Raw genomic sequence first — 6,995 nt, 5'->3', positions numbered from 1 at the left:
ATCGCAACATTTGAAATCCCTAAACATGAATCCAACATATCATTCACATATATAAGCACAAGCATAAATATATATGGAAAGCATAAGTAAATGATGCATTTGACAACTAGTATGAACCCTTGAGTCTTCAAGGGTCTTCTCTTGCAACTTCATGGCTTCGTCTTTATGACTTAACCAAAATTATACAACTATTAGTATCTACGATTAGGACTAATCTAAATATTAAGGTACAAAAATACTCAACGGTTCGTAAACCGTATTTAGATTTACAAAAATACATAACGGAGCGTAGTCCGTATTTTCTATCCTAATCGGGCCCCACTAGTTGCATTTCATAAAACCTGTGAGAGAATAAACATTTCATTCATTCATTCACTATTTTTTAATGGCCTATGCATTTTACAACGATAAACAAGTAACAATGCACAAACACACGTAAACTAGTAACTTAGGTGGTTAATCCTATTGACGTGCCTAATTAAAACTAGTCAAAGTTGTTTAACCGATTATGTAATTAAGCGCAATTAAATAGCTCAAATAATGAAGCTCCCACTAAATTCCGCATCCAACTTAATTAATCCAATTAATTAAGCTGGTAAACCCTAAATTTTTCCAAAATAAAAATTTGCAAGTGCCTCTAAAAAACCGAGGCCTGGCCTAAAAAATAATTAAATTAAGTAAAATAATTAAAATGGAAAAAACACAAAACATAGCCCATCACTTTCGTGTGCCTAGCACCAAGCAACAAGGCTTGGTTTGCTAGGCACCAAGCCATGGCAGGGGGTGCGAGGATGCTGCTTGCACTAGCCTTACTGTTGTGCTAGGCTCGTGCTGCCTAGCAACCACGCCCGTATAGCCTTCGCACATCCCTGCCTATACGCATACAAGCATCGCACCACTCTCGCACACACAGCACACTGGTTGCAGCATCAAGCTGCACCCCCCCAGTGCTCACCTCGCACGCACACATCACGAGCCTCGGCAACCTCATGTGGGCTGCACTAGCAGCCCGGCTGGCCGAGAGCTTGCTTGGGGCTCTTAGGCCTCGAGTTATGTGCTCGGGCCTCGGGAAAAACTACCGATTTTTCGTGTGACATTTTTAATCAATTCTAAATTAATTTTAGAATCAATTTATTGAGCAAAATAAATGAAAATAACAAGTCTAACTTAATAAATTCATTCAAGTGCACAAAACCAAAATTAATTTCAAGAACTATTCTTTAATAAAATTGGTTCAACTTGATGCAACAAAAAAATGAAGGGCTACTATCACTATTAATTTAACCAACATAAATTAATCATGAGATTTGACATTTAAAAGGGGGAGTTGGAATTATGAACATAAACATTCAACTAAAGATTCCAACTTTAACTTGTGAATCGTTGAAAAATTACATCTTCCAATATGAAGATTAATGAAATTTCTATCACAAGTTTGAAACTTTATGACTTTAATCAACTTGAAATGATTCAATCAAGAAAGTTCAACAAAAATCATGGAATTTAATAACTCAAAGTTCCAACCACTTAAAATAATTAAATTGGATCTTTAGTACTTAAGAGCCTCAAAACATAAACTTTTCACACTTAAAGCAATGGATTTGCAATTATGTGAAAATTGAGTCAATCTTTCAAGAACTAATTACTACAAAGTAACCATGCTTAAAGAGTTCCAAAAATGCAGAAACTTTAAGGAAAGAACCAAATACATAATCACCGTAAATATGCCATTAAGATTCAAGGTTAAAAGACTTAATTTTTTCTGTCAAAAACGAAAAACCTTCAAAAAAAGGCATTTCTGGTCGGATTTTGGCTTTTTTACAATTCTTAAAGGTTCCAGAATACTGTTTCCACCCAAAATTCACAATTTTTGGGCGAAAATCTGGGTTCGGGGTCAAAATCTCATAAAAACGGGATGAAAATTAATAAAATCGGGCTACTAATCTAATTAGCAACACAAAACCAGAAAAATAAAGCCGTAAAAACACCTTGAAAATTGTTGGTTATAAAAATAAATAAGCAAGGCTCCGATACCGTTGTTGGGTTTCGATAAGTCTGACTCACCGCGGAAATAAAACCCGAGCCCAAGGAATACTCACAATAAATATAACTAAAAGACATAAATAACAAGATTAAAGAAAAGACTAAATTACCTTTGATGCGTGCTTCACTCGACTAACGAAGCTCTTACTTGAGGAAGCCAAGACTCACAAAGGGAAATGACCTCCGACGATATCAACCCAGAACTCGACCTAACCGGTCTCTTATTGTAGACACCTAAAAATGTCTCCCCAAAACCAAACCCGATGATGAACAACCTTTCACCGCCATTATTGGTCGGGTTGAGTATTTAATCTTGGAGTGCTTAAATCCATAATTCCATTTCATAAAACCAACCCAATACTAGCCCATTTTCCCAAACCATAACTTAATTTCCACTTTTCGTGCCTTTAAACCCAAAATAATTCATTTTGTGTCCTTTAAAATCATTCATTTCGTGTCCTTTTTATAAAAACGTTTATTCCAGTTTATTTTGGTCCATAATCTGGATTAAATGATTGAATAGTTGGATGGGTTTTGAAAAGAGCTTTCCAACGATATATTATAAGCCCAAATCCGAGTTATAACGAATAAGTTATGGCCAAAATATTAAACTGAGCCCAAACCGAACCTAAGCCCACCTTACCTACGACCCAATGATCATGTGGAGGGTCCAAATGATTTAGTCCCATCCCTAAACCAATTAGGATTAATTAGAAGCTTCTATAAGTTTCTAAAAGATCCTGATTATCCTTTTTGAAAAGATAAGATTAAAGAGTTTGAAATTGAATAAAACTCCCTTTTTTAAAACTCCTAATTTTATTCGAATTGAAAGACGTTCAAAGATAGACAGATATTATTTTTTTGCCTCATATTTTTTATCCAAATTTTATATGGTTGGATAACCTTGAAATTATCTTTCCAATGATATATTATAATATCAATTTCGAGTTATAACGAAAAAGATATGAATAAAATGTCAAACTCTATCCAAAACTGACACCGTCTCACTATTTCAGTCATATCTTTTATTATATAAAATATTTTAATATTATTTTAATTGGATTAGAAATTAGACTTCAAGATCTTTCCAACGATATCTTATTCGTCTTATTCCAATTTCTGGATCAAAAGATATGATAAAAACAAAAACTGCAAAAACTGCTGTCTATCGCAAGAGTTTTATCCGATTCGAATTCTTATCTTTTCTTGATTCTTCGACCCTCTTTTTTCCTTATAAATAGAGGTCATATCTCCCCTTTTTCAATCATCAACAAGATTGATCATCAAATAATTCTCTTCTCCCTCTTTAGCCTAAACACTAGCCACCCTATTCTCTCAAAATACTTCCCCTAAGCACTCCAAGGAGTTCATACTTTACCTGAAGTTCTATACTTAAAACCAAGGCGTGAAAAGGTAGAATTAACTGAGGGTTTGGACCAAATCAACTCTACTTCTTAATTTAATTATTTCAATTTGATTTATACTTGAAGTTACTAACAGTTTAGGAATGTGAGTAATTAATTAATTTAATTACTCTTATTTTATTTTTATGTTGCTAGTATCATGATTAGGTTTATTATTTGATTTGACTAACGCTATTATTGTTGAATTGCTTCCAATATTAATGTTGATTCTATTATTATTTATGATCACTATATTGCATGTTAAAGGGAATATGTAATTGAAAATCACGCCTAATAAGATAATTTGGACAACCGGTTTAGGTTCCTTTTTAATCTTGTTGTTTAATTCAAGTGATCACAATATATTAGAATTATATGTTGAATTAATATTAAACCAATTTAGCTTAATAATAGTTTGGAGCAAATTGAATCTATGTTTGTATGCCTTTGAGATCGGAGGAATTATTTTTCACTAAAAGAATCGAGTAGAGGCCAATACGGGCGAATGTGTCTCCATGACTCACTTAGTACCATCATCCCCGATCCTCCTTTCGTGGTTCCGAACCATATGGAGTTAGTAATCTCATGGATTATGAATGGGGTGTAACCTTCGCGGGTCAATCGTTGTTGCCTATCGTTGTCCCTTTATCGTGGTTGCCTTTTATGATCCGTGAACGGTTTACAAGTTCCTTAAAAACTTGTTGGCGGCTCCCTACTTTCCTAGTCCCTAATCGTATACGTCAATTCCCACTTTCTAAGAGTGCCAAGCATATTCACACATGCTTTTAATGTAGGCGCACTTCGAGCGACGCCTACACTTACTTGGAGGTTAGCCAAGTCGGACCAAAATAACTACCCGGGTAATTAATGAGCTTAAAGGTTTTCTTTTAAGTGGAGATGTCTTTTTGAGCTCTTACTCAAGTTAACATCCCAAGGTATGCCTTAGCTATTTATAAGGAGTGCTTCCTTGTGAATTCCTCTCATCTTATGTTGGACTTTTCACAAAAAGATCTCACATGGAAAAAACGTTGAATTCAATTCCTAGTTAAATAAACAAAGGAATAACTAAGTAACAAGTGTCACATGGTTAGGTGAGGACCACTTCCTCACTTGCTCCCCAAGGCAACTCACATCCATTGTGAGCTAGCCATGTGGCACCCAACCTTGAGCCCCAAGATGGGTTTGGTTGGGCCACCACCTTTCGGCCCACGTCCATGACCCGTCACCCGGGTCCGAGGCCCTTGCCACGTGGCGCGCTGCCACTTGGTGGCTACCAACGTGGCTGCCACGTGTGCTGCTACATGGCGCTGTTGTAAGGAGGGTGATCCCATCGTAAGGGGTACTCTCCTTAAATGCCCATGGCCGCTTAAAAGCCTAGGACTTTACACTTGTTAGGGTGTAGTAGGATTTGAATTCCTGACTGTTTGGGGGACCTTGAATTAGAATTGGTTCTATCTTTACGCTTTTTTTATGAAACAAGTAGGGAGTCGCCAATGAGTTTTAGGAAAAACTCATAAACCTCGTTCATGCCTTTCTTCCATGTAGAGTTCATGGAATAATTAGCACGAATCATAAGTTTACCCATGCCCAAATTGGTCTATAAACCAGAAATGAGTTCTGGAGCGAGGGTACTAAAATAACGTTCCTTTTAGAGGGGAGTCGTTTTCCTATCCCTAGTGCGGCCTCTACTAGCTCTTCCTTTTTTACAATTTCATCACCAAACAATATATGCAACGCGATACCTAAAACTATGTTAGTTGATTTTATTTACAAGCATTAATTCACGTAGGAATTACATCGTGATGTTGTTATTCTTATTTAATCAAATTCGTGAAAAGGACAAGAAAATAAACAATATTCGCCTTGGCTTAAGTGATCAACCAACAATTATTTATTTCAATTCTAATATTTATTTAACGCAAGATACTATGTGGAATTGATTAATTAATTATTTTAAAGGTGATCAAACAACACTAATTAATTAATTAATTAATTAAGGTCCTTTTAAATAAGAGAAATAAATGTGATTTAACTAAGTGCTCGGAAATTTACCACTTCACTTTGCTAGATCTCCGTTTAGAACACTTATGGACTCCTTCTTGTTGGGGAACCTCCACCGTAGTAACAAAATATAAAAAGAGTGAGTGTTTAGGACAAGAGGGGCTAGGTTGCACAAGTTCACAAGTATTTCACCAGAGTTTTAGGTTATTTTCTGTGTCTTTAAGCCTCGGTTTAAGCTCTTATTTATAGGGAATGATTAGGTTTAGGGTTTCAAGCATTCCGCCGCAGCAGGTGTCGCGCGCAACAGATGGAGTTGTGCGCGGCATCCCAGCGCAAGTGATTTGGTTGCGTTGCTATGGGCAGCGCAACTAATTTTCTTGCGCGCGGCTTTATGGTAAGATTCGATTTTATATTTTTCATATAATGTTGAATCTTCCGCAGCGCAACTCTGGAGGTTGCGCTAGGTGTCGCGCGCAACTGGATTAGTTGCGCACGGCAGCCCAGCGCGACTGTTTGAGATGCGCGTGGCTTTTTTCTGCGGCAGCACTAAGATTTAACCTAGGCGCTCCTACATCTGTCATTATTAGGTTTTAAGCACGGGCTTAAGCCTAATTATGATCGTGTTTAGTTAATTGGACCTTTTTTTTGGCTTTTATTTTTAATTTGGGCTAGTCTTTTGTGTTTTGTGGCTTAACCAGTTATCCATAAGTATTCTTCACTTTGATCCAACACGAAGATAGTTTTATTTATCGTCATTGCACTTCCTGTCGGGACAAGAGGCCAAAAGTAGATTTCTACAGCTGCCACGCGGTGCACTTCTCTTTGGCGCGCTTCCCTAGCCTTTCGCGCGGCTAGGGTTTTTACTTGTTACTTGCAAGCATTTTCCCGTCTCGCCACTTCCTAAATTTCGGCTCGACTTTTAAGATTTGGTTCCGACGCTCTAAGCTTAGAATTTGACGTCTTTGTTCACAATACTCGAGTGACTCATTAATTCCTTTCGGATTTATTCGTCGTGGCGGATTGTTAGTTGCTTGGGTGTGACCCGAAGAGTTCAGTCAAGGTTCAGTTGTAATATTAATTGTACATTAATATTATTGATCGAAAGCAGCCTCCACCTAGGCAGTCCAATCACTTGACCTTACTGAATAATTAGCTTTTTAATAACTCTGAACCCTCTATTAGAATAATACACTTGTTGGAAGGACACCATTCCTTTCACAAGTTTACCCAAATTTCATTAGAATGAAGAAGACGACGAAAAATTTGTCGTCCATTTAAAATCCGTTACACTTTTGCAATAAAAATATTGCAGCTACGGAGTCCTAGTCAGCATTCCACTACTTTACAAACACATGTCGGAAAAAGTTCCAATTATATACGATAAAGCCATGATATCAACATGGCTTGTTGATATATGATATTAATGGGGACTAGCTCATTATTGGCAGCCCATATAACCATCAATCCAGCCACACGCGAATATTTGTGCCATTACCAACACTCCATCTTATTAAATCGTCAGTCAATAGAAACTTCAAACCCTATAAA

This window comes from Chenopodium album, chromosome 7, assembly GCF_948465745.1.
Source record: "Chenopodium album chromosome 7, dcCheAlbu1.1, whole genome shotgun sequence".
Classification (NCBI taxonomy): Eukaryota; Viridiplantae; Streptophyta; class Magnoliopsida; order Caryophyllales; family Amaranthaceae; genus Chenopodium; species Chenopodium album.
This window is presented reverse-complemented; position numbering follows the sequence as displayed.